The 21,748-nt window shown below is 39.9% G+C and overlaps 1 protein-coding gene across 3 annotated transcripts in view; it reads left to right on the forward strand.

Moving 5' to 3' along the window:
* The first annotated feature begins 1,405 nt into the window (after positions 1-1,405).
* LOC122550087 (cAMP-responsive element modulator-like) overlaps positions 1,406-21,748 on the forward strand; it is a 161,623-nt gene continuing 141,280 nt past the window's right edge. For 2 of the 3 annotated variants that reach the window (XM_087987531.1, XM_087987529.1), the window contains exons 1-2: positions 1,406-1,558; positions 21,134-21,291. The gene's annotated coding sequence lies outside the window, so the exon portion shown is untranslated. Of the gene's footprint in view, positions 1,559-2,706; positions 5,830-21,133; positions 21,292-21,748 lie in introns of those variants that run through there. The other variant, XM_087987530.1, reaches the window with a different exon arrangement.

Consider the following 21,748-nt stretch of genomic DNA (forward strand, 5'->3'; position numbering starts at 1 on the left):
CAGAAAATTAGTACATTGTATTTAAGGCGAGTTGATCAGTTTAGCAACATATCTTTGGATGATAGAACAAAGTATCAAGTAAGACGAGGAAAGTTTGTCAACCTGAGATCTTAATTAAACTGCTCAATGTTTCCAATATTTTGAAGTTTCAAGCACCCACACTATTATACTTTTGTATCAATCTGGTACTTGTGCATCATTCCACAAACTCCATTGTAAGTACAAATAATTTCATGAGAGCAAATTTCGTTGCAAGATTCTCAAATGCCCTCTCTTCAACTATCTTTGTAGAGTGAAGACTATTGGGCAGATGAAGAGGTTAGAACAGTACAAAAGCATAACTAATGTCCAAATTCAAAGGAAGGTTACTCATCGATCCGAAATACTCGTTTTCCTTCTTTAACAAGTCAGACAGTAGGTCAGGTTGAACCTATGTTCGGCATTTTCGGTTTGATGTTAAACAATAATTTAAGAACTAGTCGATGTGAGACAAGTTCTCTCAAACTGACTTAACACTTAGAGAGTGAATAAGAATCCGTGTTTTTAGATGGGTTCTACAGTTTTTATTTTGAAATTAATGACAAGAAACGTAGAGATCTAATTTTTTTTAAAAAAAGAGTTTCTTCGGTTCAGAGAAAATGGGGCTGAGCGAGAAAAGAGTGTTGTCCTTTGAAGGAAGTTCTGGAATCGCAGTCTCCACAGTAACAGACGATCACCACATGGAGGCGACCACACTCCGCAATGCGTCAACTGCTCCCGGCTTAAACATTTTAAAATAAGCTCGAGTAACGGGGAAAACTCCAAAATCACACTGAAATCGGTTGAAGAAGAACCACGCTCCAAATTAACCGAATTAGCATACTCGAACACCCGAAAAGGTTCCGATAATAATCATGGACGTTGGCGATTCTGGGACCAGCCTGGGGGAGGAGAGGTGGGAAAAATCAATTTAGCTTTGTTTTTTTTTCTATAAAGTAGCCCTTGAATGTTTCATTAAAACGCCGTTTATTTACGGCCACATTTATCACCACACAGAGACAGCCATTTCAGCTTCTAAAACAAAACCTGGCAGCGAGAATTTTACATGAAAAAAAACAAAAGCAACAGGTTCCTTATTCTGGTGATTTTCTTTAATCTCTTTGCTTTCCTCCTCCCCCCTCTTCCACTTTACAACAGGAGAGCGATATCAACCAAACAGCCGAGGAAAAAAAAATGAGATCCGGGTTCGGCGGAGAATACTCTTCATCCTCTCCGCCCCCGACCCCCTCCCCGCAGCGCGCGAAGAAGACCGGGCCGACCAATGGCGGCGAGGCTCGGGCCTCTCGCGAGGTTTAGAAGGCCAGTCCGTTGGGAGTGCGGGCCAATGGGGCGTCGAGTTGTGGCGGCGGCGGCGCAGCAATCCGGGCTGTGCGCGCGAGCCGGGTGCTGCGGCCTCGCCTGGTTTGAGGGGACTGGAGGTGACGCTCTCAGTGTATTTTTTTGACGTGGCGGCTACGTATCAGCACAGCCATCCACTCCTGGCGCACCGTAATCAGTGACGAGTAAAACTACGTAAGGGGTAAGTAAGGAGACGGAGGGAAAGGAGTCAATTGAGAGACGGTGGCACCAACACTTCACACGCACATCATGCACGTAGCATTAATGCAAAAGTGGGGGAAGAGAGAGAGAAACAAAATATATAAGGAAACCATTGGCTGGGGTCATTGTGTGTGTATCTGTGAGAGAGGAAGGTGGCAACCCGTCGGCTCCCTCTTTTTCTTTCTCTCTCTCTGTTTGCTTCCTCCTTTTCTTCCCCTTACTTTACCCTTTGGGGAGGGCAAGAGACAGGCGACTGCTGGCTGACGAGGTCAGATCAGAGCTCGCCGTCCAGCCCGTCTGCAGATCGATGTCTTCGATTCAGGGCTTTTTGGGTCTCCCTCTCTTCGGAGGGGATTTGGGAATCTGCCTACCACTACCATCCGCAGCAGTAGTTTCCCGTCCTTGATTTTCAGACTTTAAAACGTTTCCGATTTCTGTTAAATCGGGGGACGTCAGGATATTTGAATCGAGGGTGTTTAAAATAATAAAAACGATGGTTTTGTTTGAGACGTGCGATTATTTGAGGTTCTGTTGAGTGATTATATTATTTAAATTTTTAGGGTGACTTGTTTCCACCCCTTCCCACTTTCTTTCTTTGCACATATATATGGAACTAAGAATAATAAATAAATTCTAGTCGCCGGAGTAAATTGATTTTACAGTAGTAGCTTCAAATGAACATTGCCGGTTCATTGCCTTCGTTTTCACTAGAAATCGATTTTAAACTGCAGATTGCAAGCGAAACAATTGCTAGTTGCAGACTGGCGTTTTTAAAATTCCTCCAGTAGCAGTAGATAACGACAAGGATCGGGCAAAGGCGCTACTGATCACAGTTTTTTTTTGCAGAGAAAATACCCTGCAGTGTTTTGTTTTTAAAGTTCGAATCCATCGTGTTTGATAAAGAAAATTTAAAATTTCCCATAGTGTCTGGTGTTTCAGCTTCACTGGGATTTTTGAACAGCTGGGAGGAGGGATTTTTTATCCCTTTCCCTTGTTGGTTTTGAAGAGGACGGGAAGTGTGGAATTGGTTTTTACAGCGACAGTAGGTTCCCCCCCCCCCCCCCTTATTTCTGTTGAATACCTGTCTATATGTGTATGTGAGCGTGTTTGGGTTTGTATTTACCCCCCTTTTCTCCCCTCCTCCTATTGAGATGACAGGAGCAGTGCTCGCCGTGTCTCCTGTTACTTTAGCCGCCCATTTTTTTGTATGTAAGCTCCTGACGTTTGTCCACTTGCGACAACATGATCAGCTACAGTGTAACAACATGACGTTATCCTCGGTTAGACTTTGTCACAGAAAATACGACCGAGACTGTCGATGTGTGTGCGTGTGTGTTGAGTGAGTGAGTGAGGAGAAAGACACGGGGAAATTTACTTAGAGGGAGATTTGAAGGCGAGAGAGCGAGGTCTCATCGCCGCTGTCAGTCCTGCGTTGGCACCGAGGAGACTCGGGCGTTGATCCCATCGTGGCGAAAGCAGACATGTCGGAGAAAGGGAGAACAGGACACAGTACTCGACACTTGGATGCAACTTATTCATTTCGACATTTTTTCCCCTCTCTCTCTCGCTTCCTTTTTCAAGCGACAAAATATTCGCAGCTCGGATGGTCTTGAATTTATGTTTCAGTATTTTGCGCCGAATGTCTATGAGTTTTATTTTCATTTCTGGCGGAGAAGACGGTCAAAATAATCAACGCAAATCGTATTTTTTTTTGTCTCTTGGACAAGTCCCGATGCCTGTTCAAAAGGCGAGGCGGGGTGGGGTGGGGTGGGGGTCGATCGGTTGACTTTGCGATAGGTTTTGTTTTAAAGTTGCTGGATTGTGAAGTTGTGGTCAGAACCTATTTTCTTAACCTCCCTTCAATTTCAGATCCGTATGACCAAAATGTTTTAACTCATTGAATCTATTTTTTTAAAAAAAGGGGTGCTATCCGTCAACCCCAAATTGGTTGGGGGGAGCTATTCATGTGTGAATCAGTTAATATTGGAGTAAAATTGATCGCCACCCGGTTAATAATAAACGCGAGGCTGCGGTTTGTGAGGAGCCTTTTTTAAATTTTCGAATACCCAACTGCAACGTCCAAACAACGAGGTTGAGCCTTAGCTTTTTCCTGTTTGAAATTGAATTTCTTCGTTTTTCGGGCATGTTAATATCTTGGTGCGTGAATGTCGCTTTTTAAAAGTGTAGTTTGATTGAAAAAGTGTTTGAAATAAAATCTAGTTCTGGCAGCAGGCTGTGATAAAATGGCGGCGTTGGGTTTGAAGGGGAAGGTTTCAGAAATGGCGTAGTGACCGTTTGTCCCCCAACCTCTTGTACTGCACTGTAGAAATCTGCTGAGTTCTTAAGGCAGAACTGAGTTTTGTAGGATCTGCATATTCATCCACTTCTTCAAACAGCCAAACCCCATTCCGATTATGCCACAAAAATCAAGTTGCCTAATGCTGATTATTATATGTTAGGAAATTATGTTACAGATGAATATGATGGTGGCTTACGCGCACAAATTCCGCCCACCCACCCACCAAACGATTTTTTTTTCAATTCTTTTGGTTTGGAATACATACTCGTGATCACGTTGTTTTCCAAAGCAGTACCGTACTGGAATAGTCTTACCATTCAACTGTATTATCGCATTTGTGCTTTGTACCAAACATATCCGCATGCAAGGAGTGTTCTCCGAGCAGAAAAGGTGAACGGGAGATACTTTGAAACGTTAAAAATTGAGAAGTATTGGAGTAAACCTTCCCCTCAGGGAGGCTACATTAAATAAAGTAGATTTAAGATTAACATAAAGGAATATAGATTATGTTGTTACTGGCAGTTAAGATCTTGAATTGCACTATCTGAAAGAACTGATACAGTTTTACTAGTAATTTTACCTCTGAAGGAAAATTGTAAGGATAGTTGGGGAGTGGAACCTATTGGCTAGCTCTTTCAAAGAGGCATGATAAATTTAATTAACTCCTATGATTGATTCCACAAATTCAAAACATTTGTAAGTGGTTTATTCCAGAGAATGTTCTTAATTTGGTATTATTGAATTTTATAGGATTGTTTCTTGCATAGTATTCCTGCAATATTGGAGCATTGATGTCAATCTTTACAAAACAGTTTATGTAGTGTGAAATACAAATTTTATTGGGCACTGTATTACTGTTGAAGGATTAACTCCAATGCTTATGATCTCAAATCTAGATAGTATTTTAGGAAGGACATGTTCATAATTTTATCTAAAGAACACTGGAACTATTGACAGTTAAGCAAATAAAAATACCTAATGACAGCCAGACCATTCTGACCTTAATTTGCTGCTGATCGGAAGGAGAAATGTTGTAGCAGTTGGCTCAAAAATACTTGATAATTGGATACTTTTGTAATGAATGGTAAAATTATTTGGGGATTGTGGGAGAAATTTTGATGCTCAACTTCAAAATAATTCCAAATTTTTAGCGTCGTCTGCAAAGCGGTGTACAAATCTCAACTTATGACTCATGTTTGTTGGCATAGAACAGTTCTGATCTTTGCTGAAATATGTGTATATAATTATTGAAAGTACTTTTCTGTATTCCGTTAAGATGTATATTAAAAACAGTGTATGGGATATATGTTTGTTTTCATAATCAAAATCACAACTTAAAAGCATACACAGCCTAAGAACAAAATTCCATTCTTTTGAAATTGCTTTGTTACTTTCAGAATTATCCTTCAGAATTCAAGGTACTTTTCTTCCTTTATGTTTAATTGGCTTTGATTACCACTGTTTAAAGATTCTTTTGTACTTAATTTGATTATCTTAATGATCAACTTGCCAACCACAGTGAACATGAGCACGTAATCCAGACTGATGCTGAAAGGTAGTACAAATGGAATGGTATTTTTGGGTCTCATCTTTCAGAGATGTTAAAGTGAAGCCCCATTCTTGTTTGTATGGTCAGAAATAAACATTATTTGAACGAACCAACGCTATCAAAAACTGATATGTAGCTCATTCGCTGGTTTTCAATGCTAACTGTGCAATATGTTTGCTGTTTTTGATATAACAAAATGACAACATCAGTGGCTATGAAATGTTTGAAAGTCATGAAAAATATTGTAAAATACAAACTCTATTCAATTGTAACCATCTCAATTTTTCTAAAAGTTATAGGGGAAATGGATTCCTAACAAATGTATGGAAACAGTGCTTTTGTTTTTCTTAAAAAACAATAAATTGTAAATGCCGCAAGTGCAAGTTAATTACATGATTATAATGTGAGTTGGTGTAGTCTTTTCCAATAAACTAATGCTGTCATGAAAATTTTAAAAATGATACAATGATATCTCAGGGTAGTGATACAAACAGATTACTACATATACAGAGCAACCTCGATTATCCGAACGAGATGGGCGGAGAGTATTTTGTTCAGATAACTGATTTTGGATAACTTTTTACGGGACTTTAAGATCTTATTTGGGAAATCCAAAATTCGACTAATTGACATTCGGATAACCGAGGTTGTTCTGTAGTTTTACATTACTTCTAAGAATTCCAATTATGCCAACCCCTAGCTTTGAATAGCAGTGAATTTTCAGGTTTTTTTTCATGATTTGGAGATGCCGGTGTTGGACTGGGGTGTGCAAAGGTTATAATCACCCAACAGGTTTATTTGGAAGCACTAGCTTATGAGTACTGCCCCTTCATCAGGAGCCACCTGTTGGAGTATGACATGATGTTGTGTGATTTTTCACAGTTTATTTTCAGGCAATGTTATCAAGGGTAGACGATGATTTCTTAACCCTTCATTTTAATTCCTTGCCAAGGGGCCATCAGTGCTTTACTATCCAGTTTATACCAAAGAGTGAGTGATGCATACACTTCATTCAAGGAACAAAGTTAATGTCAGAATAAGATTCGAAATTTACAGCACAGAAATGGATGATTCAGTTCAATTGATCTATGTACTTAGAAATCTTTGAATCCCTGTAGTGGGGGAGCAGGCATTTGGTCCATCAAGTCCTCACTGACTGTCCAAAGAGCATCCCACCCAGACACATCACCTTGCATTTACCTGGCTAATCCGCCTAGCCTACACATTACTTGCCAATTTAGAATGGCCAATCCATCAAACTTGCAAATTTTTGGACTGTGGGAGGAAGCTAGAGCACCAGGAGGAAACCCACAAATATAGATGCCCAAGGGTGGAATTGAACCCAGGTCTCTGGCCCTATGAGGCAGAAGTGCTAACAACTGTGCCACCCTGATGTCGGTATTTATACTGATGAGCATTTTTTTGGCCTTCTTTGATTAACAATACATAAGTTAATACTATTAGCAGTTTTCCAGGATTTTCAGGACTGCCCAATGAGAGTGGAAATGAAGTGGTTTGATAACATAACTTTTCTCCAGGAAAATGAACTGTCTTGTGTCAGAGTGATGAATCTCTCTGTGAGATGCTGAGGTGCTATTCATTTTTCCTGGATCCTCTGTTCTTGGAAACTTTGCCGCCATTGAAATCTGGACCAGAAGTTTGCTGCTTGCCCTCTCTTGATCACAGAACCTGGTCATATGTTAGTAATGTTTGTCTGCTTGTGTAGCTATTCAATCTTGATTTCTTTAAGCCCTTTTGCCGTAGAAGAAATGTCTTTTTTAAAACAGATCTATCTATATAAATTATAAGAAAAACTACGAATGTACCTAAATTAAACATTAGTGTCATGAATTCTTGGTATCCTTTGTTGCCATGGTTAGTTACACCTGCCCAAAGCTGCAATAGTTTGTAGCATTTGAGGCTTCTGGGTTTGAGGATCATGTACAGGATCATGGAGGATTAATATCCTCCACATCTGACACCTACCACCATCTGGGTGAAAAGGCTTTTCCTTAGGTCCTTGCTAACCTTTGTACTAATCAACCTAAATCTTTCCTTTACACACAACCTCAGCTGTGGCCTAACAAGTGTCATTATATAGTTCCAGTATTACATTCCTGCTGTTGTATTCAGCACCTCACAACAGGAAGGAAAGCATCACAGTTACCTTCTTTGAAACATCTTAATTACCTGTTCTTCCAAATTCAAAATCTGTGGGCATGTGCTCCAAGATCTCTCCTGTACCCTCTAAGTATCTTGTGCGTTCGATTTGCTTTGTTTGCCTCCCTAAAAATATAATTTTTTTTCTGGGTTGAATTCCATTTGCTGCTTTTCTACCCACTCAATCTTATAGTTGATAGTCATCCTTTTATCTATCTACCAAGCCAAGTTTGTGTCATCTGCAAATTAACCAATCATACCTCCCAGATTTAACGTATACCACTAACAGCAAGGAACCCACACAACTTTATGGAACACCACTGGAAACAGATTTCCAATCACAGAAAACATTCAGCCACTATTAGCTTTTGTTTTCTGTCACTGAGCAATTTTGGAACCAACTTGTCACATTTCCATGTGTCCCATGGGCATTTACTTTCCTGGGCAGTCTACCATATGAGACCTTGTCAACTACCTTACTAAATTTAATGTAGATATCATCCAATGCGCTATCCTTATCAATTCTTCTTGCTCCTGCCTCAAAGAATGCAGTTAGTTAGACACGACATTACTTAACAAACCATGCTGATGATCTTTGATAAATCTATGCCTCTAAGTGACATTTAATTCTATTCTTCATACTGCCTCCAGTAAGTTGGACTGACAGGCCTAATCATATTTTATTCAACTTTATTCAGATATTTATGACGTGTCCAGGGTGGATGAGACTTGGACTTGCTGGCTGAGAAGTAGGGGCACAACCATTGTTACAAAAGTCCTCTGACTGACCTAAAGTTACTTAGCATACATTTTGTCCTTTGTGAATACCAAACTTTTGATATCTCATCTAGTGAGGATTCGAAAATGTTCCCAGAGGATTTCCTTCCTGGCTTCCTTTAACAGTCTAAGAACTCATTTAGCCCATGTGATTTAATCGCCTTCAGTTCCTCAGTATTTCGGTTCTCATTTGGCTTACTGTTATCTAAGAATTCACAAACTTTCTCTAACTAGAATATCTGCATCATCCCACTCTTTTGTGCAAACATAGTACTCCGTAAGAACCCTGCTCACATCTTCTGCATCCATGTATAAGTTACCATGTACATCTCAACCCTAGTGGTCTCATTTGTTACGTAAATAGAAAATACTGTATAAACTCAGTAGGTCTGGCAGCATATGTAGAGAAACAAATTCTGAAGAGTCTTCGGATTGAAAATGTTTTCTTTTTCTTTCTCTACAGATGCTGCGTTTCTCAAGCATTTGTTTCAATTTCAGATTTGTAGCATTGTTGTATTCTGTTTTTATTTGGCCTCATTTGATGCTTCATTAATTTTATATTACAATAACCCTCCTCATAACTGTAATTCATTTATTCATCCCCTTCTCCAACCTGCTTGAAGACTGCTTAATCAGGGATGCTGAGCAGCCAGTCTTGCCCTTCTTTTAGCCGGGTTTCCATTTTAATATGATGCTGCCATTTGTCTATCTTGCCCTTAGCTCATTGGTTTTATTCCCTCGTTTTGAAAGGCTATTTCACACATCCAGTTTTCTGTACTATAAATTTCTTAAGAGCTATGGCGAAAGAGTAAAAATGATTAGAACAAGTTGCATAGCTCTACCAAAGAACTAGCAAGGCATGTAGATCCAACTGTCTTTCTTCTGTGTTCTTTCATTCTATGATTCTAACTGCCATCACAGTCTAGGAATGAAAAGACAGCCTTTTTCTTTGAATTCTCATGTTAACAACTTTAATATACAAGTTAATGGCATTTAGAATTTTTTATTAAATTAGTGAACCCATCCCCTAACATATTCAAATTTGAACTGTAGTGTCAGTCTGTGGCTGAATTAGTAGCGCTTCTATCTGAGTTACGTGATACCAGGTTACTGTTCGTGTACCTAACTTTGTTGGAGGTACCTAATTTTGCACGGTACAAACACATTTTATTTTTGAGACGTCTTGAGGTTTTACTTGAAGGCTATTTTTTTCATGCTGACTAACTTGATTTAGTTATGTAAATACAATACGTTCTATATTTGTGTTGTCATGGCATTTTTTGGACTCCACAGAAGTGGGATTAGAACAATTCTTCAATATCCTCAACTATCAAATATCTATTAAAGGCCACAATACATAAGCAAACATAAACTTCTTCAACATTGCAAATTTCAATTAGGACAAGACAGCAGACATAAGTTAGCAATAAAAATATTTTGAAAATAGCTGACAGAGGCTGGTGAGATCACCAGTTAATCTCTTGGAATAGTTCAGGCAGTTAATGCCCCCCTCACTGTGTCTGTATTTCTGATATGAATTCAAAAATTCAGTTCTTCCTCATGTCGCAGCACTTGAATAAATGTAGCCTTAAGCTTCAGCTGTGGTGTGTTGATTACCATAGCGATTTTAAGACTTTCTTGCTCTTAATTGTTAACTGATTTTAACTGTCACGTGGGGTGGCACGGTGGCTCAGTGGTTAGCACTGCTGCCTCACAGCGCCAGGGACCCGGGTTCAATTCCCGCCTCGGGTCGGGCAACTGTCTGTGTGGAGTTTGCACATTCTCCCCGTGTATGCGTAGGTTTCCTCTGGGGGCTCTGGTTTCCGGTGAATTGCCCATAGTGTTAGGTGCATTAGTCAGGGGTGAATGTAGGGGAATGGGTATGGGTGGGTTGCTCTTCGAGGGTTGGTGTGACTTGTTGGGCCGAAAGGCCTGTTTCCACACTGTAGTGAATCTAATCTAATCTCATCATGCCTCTCCTTTGCACCCTGTCTCGTCCCCCCCCCCCCCACCTTCCCCTTGAGGCAACCCTCCTCCACACAGCCTGCCTCTGTTCCAGATCTTCTTTGTAGTCTCATTCATGCTCCTAATCAAGTTAGACCCTTCCCTCTTGCAGCCTCTCTTTGATTGGCCACCCCTCAAATTAATTTTAGCAGGCGTTTTAGGTGTGAATTCACCTCCCAACCCTGTTTATTTTGAGTACAGGTCTTTCAGATGAGAGCTTAAACTGAAGATCCATCCACCTGCTCTGACAGATGTAAATGGTCCCTCAGCACTATTAGAGTTATTCCTAGCATTCTGGACAATATTTATTCATCAATCAACAAAAGCAGTTATTTCTTCATTATCAGATTACCTTTTGTGAAAGTTCATGGTGCACCAATTTGGCTGCAGTGCCTCTTGCATTTCATGATATCAAGAAATAGCTTAATGCACTCCCATTTGCTTCAGACATATGTCATAACATGTCTGAAGAGGTTGATTTAAAATATCTACAACAACGGGAAGTATATCTTGGATGTAGTACTGGAGGCATATGCTTGAAGCTAACCACCCTCTTGGCCAAGCTGTGACCAGTACAGCTACAACGGGGACAACTTGCCAATGTGGAAAATTGTCTTGGTATATCCTGTCCACAAAAAAGGACAAATGCAGTCCATCTAATTATCTCCTCAATGGCCCAGTCAATAATTAGCAAAATATGGAATGTATTACTGACATTTGAATCACACATCATGTATACAACAATCGTCTATGCTCACCTTGCGTATTACTAGGTCCACTCAGCTCCAGATCTCATTGTAGCCTTAGTTTAAGCATGCATGAAAGAGCTATATTCCTGATTTATCTACAACATCAAGACTATGAAACAAAATGACTTGAATAAAATTGACTTCAATGAAAACTTGGTCAAGTTCCACTTACTGAAGTCACATCTTGCATACTGGAAGATGTACGTAATAACCCTTAAAGATCAAAGAGGTCATCTTTCCACCTCAGGAGGTGGGAGAGACAGTAAATGAATATTTTGCATCAATTTTTATTGCAGAGAAAAAAATGGAAGATAGAGAACTCATAAAATAAATATTGTTTTTAAAACCATTCACATTACAATTGAGGAAATGCTGGGAGTCTTAAAAATATAAAGGATAAATCTCAGAAACCTAATCTAGTGTATACCAGGGTGTTGTGGGAGGTTTAGATCAACTAGGAGAAAGTGAGGACTGCAGATGCTGGAGACCAGAGTTGAAAAATGTGGTGCTGGAAAACCATAGCAGGCCAGGCAGCATTCGAGGAGCAGGAGAATCGACGTTTCGGGCATAAGCCCTTCTTCAGGAATGAGAGGCCTCTCATTCCTGAAGAAGGGCTTATGCCCGAAACGTTGATTCTCCTGCTCCTTGGATGCTGCCTGGCCTGCTATGTTTTTTCAGCACCACATTTTTCAACTGTTGTGGGAGGTTTGGAAATTGAGGCCCCTTGCAGAAATATTTGTATCATCTATAACTATGGGTGAGATGTCGGATGACTGGAAAAGTGGCTAATGTGCCTTGTTTAAGAAGGGATGTAAGGAGAAGCTTGGGGATTATGAACCTGAGAGTCTGACTTCGGTGGTGGGAGGTGATCCAAAAGATAGGATTTATATTCATTTGGAGAGGCATGGAATGATTTGAGATAGCATGATTTTGTGTGAGGGAAATCGTAGGTCACAAACTTGATTGAGGTTTTTGAGGAAGTAACCAAGAAGATCGAGGGTAGAGTGGTACACCTTGTTCACTTGAACTTTAGTGAAGCCTTTAAGGTTCTGCATGGTAGACTAATCAGTAAAGTTAAATCACTTGATATTCAGACTCAGCTTGCCAAATGGATACAAAATTGGCTTAACGGCAGGAGTCTGTATTGGTGGAGGGTTGTTGTTTGGACTGGAGGCTAGTGATGTTCCACAGGGATCTGTGCTGGATCCACTTTTGTTTGTCATTTATATGAATGATTTTGATGAGAATATAAGAAGAGAACATTAGTAAGTTTGCAGATGACACCAAAGTTAGTGGTATAGTGGATAATGAAGAAGGCTATCTAAGATTACAAAGAGATCTTGATCAATTGGGTCAATGGGCTGAGGAGTGACAGATGGAGTTTAATTTGGATAGATGTGAGGTATTGCATTTGGTGAAACAAACAAGGTAAGACTTGTACAATTAACACTCGGGCCTTGAGTAATGCTGTAGAACAGAGAGACCTAGAGGTTCAGGTAAATAATTTCAACTTTTCATCTCATGTAGATAAAATGGTTAAGAAGGTGTTTAGCACACTTGCCTTCATTGCTCAGACGTTTTGGGATGTCATATTGAGGTTGTACAGAACATTGGTAAGGCCTTTTCTGGAGTACTGTGTGCAGTTGTGGTCCTGTTATAGGAAGGATATTATTAAGCTGGAGAACGTTCAGAAAAGATTTACCAAGATGTTTTGAGGAAGGGTCACTTTACCCAAAACATTAACTCTCTCCACAGATGCTGCCAGACCTGCTGAGCTCTTCCAGAAATTTCTGTTTATCTTTCTGATTTACAGCATCTGCAGTTCTTCTGATTTGTATTTACCATGATTTTGCTGGGAATGGAGGATTTGAGTTATAAGGAGAGGCTGCATAGTTTGTGACTTTTCTCACTGGAGCGTTGGAGGGTTGAGGCTTGTCCTTAGAGGTTTAAAATACTGTGAGGGTTATAGATAAGGTGTTTTGGAGGTGTCTTTCCCCTATGGTGGGGGAATTGAAAGACGAGGACGCATATTTTTAAGGTGAGAGGAGAAAGATTTTTTTAAAAAAGAGGGACAGTTGTTTTACAGAGTGGCTCGTGTTAAGTACACTTTTAGAGGAAATGGTGGATGCCGGAACAATGGGAAAGTTTAAAAGACACTTGGATAAGTACATTTTAAAAAAATGTTTGGAGGTATGTGGGCCAACTGCAGGCAGGTGGGGCTAGTTCAGTTTGGCATTGTGGTTGGCATGGTCTATTTCCATGCTGAATAACTCTGACTTAACTATGAGACCAATCACCACAGCCCCAGGACATTATTGCACATGCAAGTAGGACACTACCACTGTGCCACAAGAGCACTTTCAATTTACTGATTACCAAGGGGATGAAAGATTACCAGGGGGCTGCAAGAATGTAGAATTAGAATTAAAGTCAGTTCAGCCGTGATCTTATTGCATGGCAAAGCGGGCTTGAAGGGGTGAGTAGCCTGCTCTTGTTGCTATATTCTCATTCCATCTATCATAAGATCAGACCTGGGAATGTTTACTGATCAGTGCACATACACAAATACACTTGGATAACATTCAGATAGGGGGCTGCTAAACAGAAAGTAATAGGTCACACTAATACCATGCATTGATCATGTCTAATAAGAAAATCTAATCTCTCATTGACATTCAATGGCATTACAATGCTGGACCTCACACCATTAGCGTACCATGGATACAGTTGATCAGAAACTGAACTGGACCAGCTATATTAATACTATGACAGGTGAAAATTGAATAACTCACTTGCCTGTACATATCCTGTTATACAAACATATACATTTGGAGCAGAAGTAGGCCACTTGTCCCTTGAGCTCCACCATTCAAATAAGATCATGGCTCATATGATTTTTCCATATTCTTGCCTACCCTGATAATCTTTCACTTTCTTGCTTGTCAATTATTTACAATATAAATAAAATGTTTGATTTACCTCCCCCATTAAAACTATTCAAGACACTGCTTCCACTGAATTTTGAGGACTTAACTTTCCAAGACTCATAACCCAATATGAGTTTCAAGGCTATCCTCTTAATATATTTTGATGGGGTTTGGTCTGGTCCATAACAAAAGCCAAGTTGAATCTTGATCCCTTAGAGGATGAGACTGGAGAATTAAAATGGATATCGAGGAAATAGCAGAGCAGTTACTTAAGTATTTTGCATCAATCTTTGTTAGATGATCGTATTAGCAATCCAAACTACTAAATAATCAAGTGGCCCAAGTTGAGGTGGAACTAAACACGATCTCTATTACTAGATGAAGAAGTACAAGGTAACAAATGGAAGAATCCTTAAATTTGGGGAAAATGCCAGAAGATTGGATAATTGTCAATATATTCCAAAAGGGAGGTGACTAAAAAATAGGTAATTAAAAAAGTTAGTATAACATTTGTCAATGAGAAAATTCATAAATAATGTAATAGAAAATCATTAAAAAAAATAATAAAATTAAGCAAAATCAGCCAGACTTTTTGAGGGGGATTTCATACCTGATAAACTAATTAAAAGTACTTTGAGGGCCTAACAAGCAGGATGGCTAAAGGGGACCAGACAGTACATTTGGATTTCCAAAAAGGCTTTCAATTAGATACCACATGTGTTGCTACTTATTAAGATGATGGGCCATGGTGTTGGAGGAAGTATGTTAAAATGGATAGTGGATTGACTAACTGAAACAAGATGTAATTGAGATAGAGGGGTCATTTTCAGAATGGCAACCTGTACCCAATGGAGTGCCACAGGAATTGGTTCTGTGGGCACAATTATTTACAATGTAAATTGTATGTTTGATGGAAATGTATGCACCATGCAAAGTTTGCAGGTAGGGAAAGCAAGTAAGAGGGTGACATAAGGAATCCACAGAGGGATATGGATAGTTTAAGTGAATGAGCAGAAACTAGGTAAATGGGATATGATATGGGGAAAAATGACGTTCTGCAGTTTGAAGGAAAACTGAAGAGCTGAATATGATTTAAATGGGCAGGGGGTGAAGGGAAGACTCCAGAAAGCAGCAGCCCAAGGAGATTTGGTTGGTCCTTGTTCATTAATCAGGTAATTGGGAAGGCAAATGAGCTGTTGGCTTTTACTTTAAAAGGAATGGAGTGTAAAAATATGTAGGTCTTCCTAATACTACACAAGGCACTAGTTAAACCATGCATACTGTAAACAGTTTTTAGCACCTTACCTAAGATATGTGCTCACTGGAAGCAGTCCACAGAATGTTCACTAGGTTGATTAGGTATAAAAGATTTTGTTTGTACTTATTGAGTTTGGAAGAATGAGAGGAAATATTTTTTGAAACATGCATGATTCAAACTTGCTGTCCTTCAAACCACTACTGTGGTTAGTAGTGTAGACTTGTTGACTCCCTGAAAGGAGCTCCAAGACTTTGACCCAGTGACTGTGAAGAAATGGCTTATTGTTCCCAGTCAGAATACTGTGCAACTCAGGCTCAAACATAACAGTAGAGACAGAAGAGTTGTTTCCTGATGTTTGAGAGACTGCGAGTAGACTCCATAATGTTAGAAGAAGCTATTGCCCATTTTAGATTGAAATGAGGTGAAATTCTGTGTCAGAGGATGGTAAATCTGTGGAATGCTTTGCTGCAGAGGGCTGTAGAGTTTAGCTTATTAGGGAAATTCTCGGCTGAGAGAGGCAGATGTTAAATCAGTGAGGGAATCAAGGGTTATACGTATATATAATAAAGCAAAATCAAGGATTATCAGATCAGCCATGATCTCATTGAATGACGGAGCTGATTTGCTGGACTGAATGAATTAGTTCTGCACCTATATCTTATGGACTTGTAGTCTCAAAAGGCACATTAAGATGTCTGATTGAAAACTGTTCACTTGCCTGAATGAGGCAACTGCAACATTTCAAAAAAGCATAACTTCATCCAAGACAATGCAACCTGCTTGATCTCCACTCTATCTCAGAGATAGTGAGGACTGCAGATGCTGGAGAGTCAGAGTCGATAAAATGTGGCGCTGGAAAAGGCACAGCAGGTCAAGCAACATCTGATAAGCAAGAGAGTTGATGAGGCCTGTGAAGATAGCTTTGGCAAATAGAATTAAGGAGAATCCAAAGGGTTTTTACAAATATGTTAAGGACAAAAGGGTAACTAGGGAGAAAATAGGGTCCCTCAAAGATCAGCAGGGCGGCCTTTGTGTGGAGCCACAGAAAATGGTGGAGATACTCTAAATGAATATTTTGCATCAGTATTTACTGTGGGAAAGGATATGGAAGATATAGGCTGGAGGGAAATAGATGGTGACATCTTGCAAAATGTCCAGATTACAGAGGAGGTAGTGCTGGATGTCTTAAAACTGTTAAAAGTTGGTAAATCCCCAGGACCTGATCAGGTGTACCCGAGAACTCTGTGGGAAGCTAGAGAAGTGATTGCTGGGCCTCTTGCTGAGATATTTGTATCATCGATAGTCACAGGTGAGGTGCCGGAAGACTGGAGGTTGGCAAATATGGTGCCACAGTTTAAGAAGGGCGGTAAAGACAAGCCAGGAAACTATAGACTGGTGAGCCTGACCTCGGTGGTGGGCAAGTTGTTGGAGGGAATCCTGAGGGACAGGATATACATGTATTTGGAAAGGAAAGGACTGATTCAGGATACTCAACATGGCTTTGTGCGTGGGAAATCATGTCTCACAAACTTGATTGAGTTTTTTGAAGAAGTAACAAAGAGGATTGATGAGGGCAGAGCAGTAGATGTGATCTAAAGGGACTTCAGTAAGGTGTTCGACAAGGTTCCCCATGGGAGACTGATTAGCAAGGTTAGATCTCATGGAATACAGGGAGAACTAGCCATTGGATACACAACTGGCTCAAAGGTAGAAGACAGAGGGTGGTGGTGGAGGGTTGTTTATCACTGGTCACAGGCCTGGAGTGCCACAAGGTTTGGTGCTGGGCCCTCTACTTTTTGTCACTTACGTAAATGATTTGGATGCAAGCATAAGAGGTACAGTTAGCAAGTTTGCAGATGACACCAAAATTGGAGGTGTAGTGGACAGTAAAGAGGGTTATCTCAAATTACAACAGGATCTGGACCAGATGGGCCAATGGGCTGAGAAGTGGCAGATGGAGTTTAATTCAGATAAATGCGAGGTGTTGCATTTTGGTAAAGCGAATCTTGGCAGGACTTATACACTTAATGGTGATGTCCTAGGGAGTATTGCTGAACAAAGAGTCCTTGGAGTCGCAGGTAGATAGGATAGTGAAGAAGGCGTTTGGTATGCTTTCCTTTATTGGTCAGAGTATTGAGTATAGGAGTTGGGAGGTCATGTTGCAACTGTACAGGACATTGGTCAGGACACTGTTGGAATATTGCATGCAATTCCGGTCTCCTTCCTATTGGAAAGATGTTGTGAAACTTGAAAGGGTTCAGAAAAGATTTACAAGGATGTTGCTAGGGTTGGAGGATTTGAGCTACAGGGAGAGGCTGAACAGGCTGGGGCTGTTTTCCCTTGAGCGTTGGAGGCTGAGGTGTGACCTTATAGAGGTTTACAAAATTATGAGGGGCATTGATAGGATAAAGAGACAAAGTATTTTCCCTGGGATGGGGGAGTCCAGAACTAGAGGGCATAGGTTTAGGGTGGGAGGGGAAAGATATAAAAGAGCAACTTTTTCACGCAGAGGGTGGTACGTGTATGGAATGAGCTGCCAGAGGATGTGGTGGAGGCTGGTACAATTGCAACATTTAAGAGGCATTTGGATGGGTATATGAATAGGGAGGATTTGGAGGGATATAGGCCGGGTGCTGGCAGGTGGGACTAGATTGGGTTGGATATCTGGTCGGCATGGACGGGTTGAACCGAAGAGTCTGTTTCCATGCTGTACATCTCTATGACTCTGAGGGTTATGCCCAAAACATTGACTCTGACTCCTCAGACACTTCCTGACCTGCTGTGCCTTTTCCAGTGCCAACTTTATCTACTCTGCACTCTTATCTTCCAACTTAAATATATGCATGCTCCATAATTAGAACACATTGGGAGCACAATAAGATATATTGCAACTCCTTTGATAGCAACTTCCAAGTACTCAAATTCAAAACCACCTAGAAGAACAAGGGCATTATTAGATGATGCATGGGAACACCATCACAGGCAAGTCTCCCTCTGAGTCGCACAGCATTCTGACTGGGAACAATAAGCCATTCCTTCACAGTGGGTCAAAGTCTTGGAGCTCCTTTCAGGGAAGTCAACAAGTCTACATGACTAACTGCAGTGAAAGAACAGCACATTTGATTATGGCTGCAGTTATTAAACATATCAGATCCAACTATGCAGCTCAAACTGATTAGTTTCAATTCTTTGTCAGCTACAAGATTGCCAAGGATGGAACTGGCATTGGTAGTGTTTGGGCTTCGTAGCCCACCCGCTCCAGGCCTGCTGCATCATCTCTCTCTCTTCTTTTCATCTTGATCTTTTATTTTCTTCTTCTTTTCGTGTGGTGGGGAAGCCAGAGTGCTATTGGGGCGTCAGCTGCAGTGGGACTCCTGATGTGTGTACTTGGCGAGTCGTTGTTTGTGGCGGTACTTGGCGGGTGGTTGACTGTAGTGGAGGTAGTGTGAGAGCAGAGATTCCTGTCTGCGGTTGGCCCAAAATGTGGACTCTTGGTGACAACTGGTTGTCGGCAGTGTCAGTGCCTGGAGCAGGCACTCACGGTGGCTGTGGTAGACACAGTGCCTGGACTGGGGCCTCCTGACTGTGGTATGCCTAGAATAGGGACTCTTGGCAGGCCAGTCATTTCTGTACCTGGAGCGACGACTCTTTGAGGCCCAGGATATCTTGTAAAGACCTTGAGGTCTTGAGGACCCCTTCTATCGAAGATGAACCCTATTTATGTAACTTCTTTTTGTAACTCAAAATGATGTTGGATTGTAGCAACAAAACACTTTTTTTATTTAGGTATGTGATAATAAATAACTCACTCACTTACTCATGAAGAAAGGCTGCATTTATTTGGGGTTTTTCTTTGTAGGAGAGAAGGCTGACAGGGGACTGAATATGGTGTATAAGATTAAGGGGCTTCGATAAGGTAATAGGAAGTAACTGCCTCCCCCATAGTTGAAGGGTCAATAATAAGAGAGGCATAATTTTAAGATAAAAGGCAGGATATTTAGGGGGGAATTTGAGGAAATGTTTTGCCCAGAGGATGGTGGGCATCTGTAATGCACTGTCCTCGAGACTAGTTGAGGCAGGAAACTTTAAAAGATATTTGGATGAGCCCATGACATGTCAAAACATTCAATGCTATGGGACAAGTGCTGGAAAATGCTACTAGTGTGGATTTACAATAGTTTTTTTTTGTCAGTGCAGACTTGATGGGCTGAAGGGTATCTTCTGTGCTGCATGATTCTATGAATGTTTTATGTGGCATAAATTTGTAAATCTAAATTCATTACATTTACTTTTTCCACCCTATTTGGTACATCCTTTTGGAATTGTAATGAATTTATCAAACACATTTTTCCCTTTTCCAGGGCCATGCTTGACTGTTACTGATTGTTATGATTTTTGAAGTCTCCTGGTACTACCTGGTTTATACTGGCCTCTCATACTTTTCCAGTGACAGATGTTGACTAACTGGTCTGTCATTTGGCACGCTCTGCCTCCTTTCTTGAATGGAGCTGTTGCATTTTCAGGATCAAAAAATAGCAACTAGACATGAAATTCTGGTAGATTCTTAATCTCCCTAACTCAGACACAAATCTTAAATAACAGCTGTAAAATGTTGAAAATTAGAATGAAGGTATGTTTTATATTTAATCATTTAATATAAAAGCAGGGGGTTAGTGAACACAAGATGATATTTGTACCACAGGGAAATATTGTGTACATTTTTAATCACCCCATTTTAGAAGATATGGACAGCCTAAATTTGCTGAGATAATATCAGTGATGAGAACAGTCATAATGAAATATGTGAACTAGACATTGATTGCAGTAGATAATGTCAATACAATGTAGATTCCTACAGAAATATTCAAATATTGAAGTTAATTAATAGTAAAGGTTATTTTTACTAGGAGTGGAAGAGGAGAAAATTTGAATATAGTACTAGAGGAAACTTGGAGGAAAAAAAATTGATTCAAAAGATGAGTAAAATATGGATGCAGAACCACAAGTGATTTTTGAAACCAATACAATCAAAGCATTTAAGGAAGGATTAGAGGAATCTTGCTTATTGTGTGCCAAAATATTCATGAAAGTTGATTTGACAAGAATGACCATGATATAGCTGAGACTTTGAATATCCACAACATGTATAGATCCAACATTTCCTGACAAAAAACGTCACCAGCAAGAAAGTCCAGCCACCATCAAACAAAATACATACCACAGGTCAAACAAAGCGAGGTGAAGGTGCATTGTTGAGAGAATAAGGCTACAGAGCTTTATGACCTGCCTTTCAACCTGGAGGCTCTCCAAAAATGATAGTACAAACCTATCTCATAGGAACTGATCACTATCTCCTAATAAACAGACATGAGACTCTCTCAATGGGCAGACCATTTTAACCATATCCTGAATCATGAATTCACACATATGATTGAATGACTGCCAAAGCATCGCATTCTGAACCAACTTGTCAAACATGTATTTCAAGCTGAAGTCATCAATGCTATAAACCGACTGTGGGTATGTCTTTGGGAGCCAATGGAATCCCTTTTAAAGTATTCAAGTTGATTAGGAATCTCACTAGCCTCTTGTGCTTAATTTGGATCCAGGACATTATTCAAAGAATAAAAAGGAATGTATGTAACTCAAGAATAAATGGAAAAGAATTTTTAAAAAATGCAGATTTGCTATAAGAACTAGGTAATAATATTTTAGTAAACACCTCAGATCTGTTTACAAAATCGATTTAAAGGTTAATTTTATTCCCAATCCATCATTGCTTATCTGCAACTGTTTCTCTAAGTTTATGCCCTGCATTTTTCTTTCATAAAGGAAGCAACTGAATGAACTTGAAATACTAAGATGGCAGAATGTCGCTGATATCTTCATAATTGATACAAAAATATTTCTGAAGCACGTCAAAAGAGAAATCTATTTTTGCTAAATAGATAAGTGACTGCATACAAACACAGCAACCTTGGAAACTCAGGGTGAGTATCTTTTGGAGTTTGATTGTCTTTTATATATATGCAAACTTTTAAATGCAGTAGCTTCAAAGAAGATAAATTGGGCATTCAAGATTGCTAATGATTTTGATAGTTTAGGGTCATAATTTTAAAACATGAATTCTTTAATATCAACTATTCTTAAAACATCCTATTTCAGTTCAATAGTGATTTTGTATTAATTTCTGGGTAACTTCAGTCAGTTATGTCTTGCTCAAGTAACTATTCTTCAGTTCACAGCATATTAGGTTCAATCAAGGTTGCTCACCAAATGGTTTAACAGTATCCATGTGTGTGTTCTCCTTGACCTGACGACATCAGTTTCTGTTGTGGCATCCATATTGATTAACATCACTTGCAATATAATCCAAGGATTTAACCTTGCACCTTTCTGGTCTATGTGCTTCACTAATATGCTATATTTGTCCACTGATAAATCAGA

Source organism: Chiloscyllium plagiosum, unplaced genomic scaffold, assembly GCF_037043375.1.
Source record: "Chiloscyllium plagiosum isolate Xiang-an unplaced genomic scaffold, Cpla_swu_hap1 HiC_scaffold_5, whole genome shotgun sequence".
NCBI lineage: Eukaryota > Metazoa > Chordata > Chondrichthyes > Orectolobiformes > Hemiscylliidae > Chiloscyllium > Chiloscyllium plagiosum.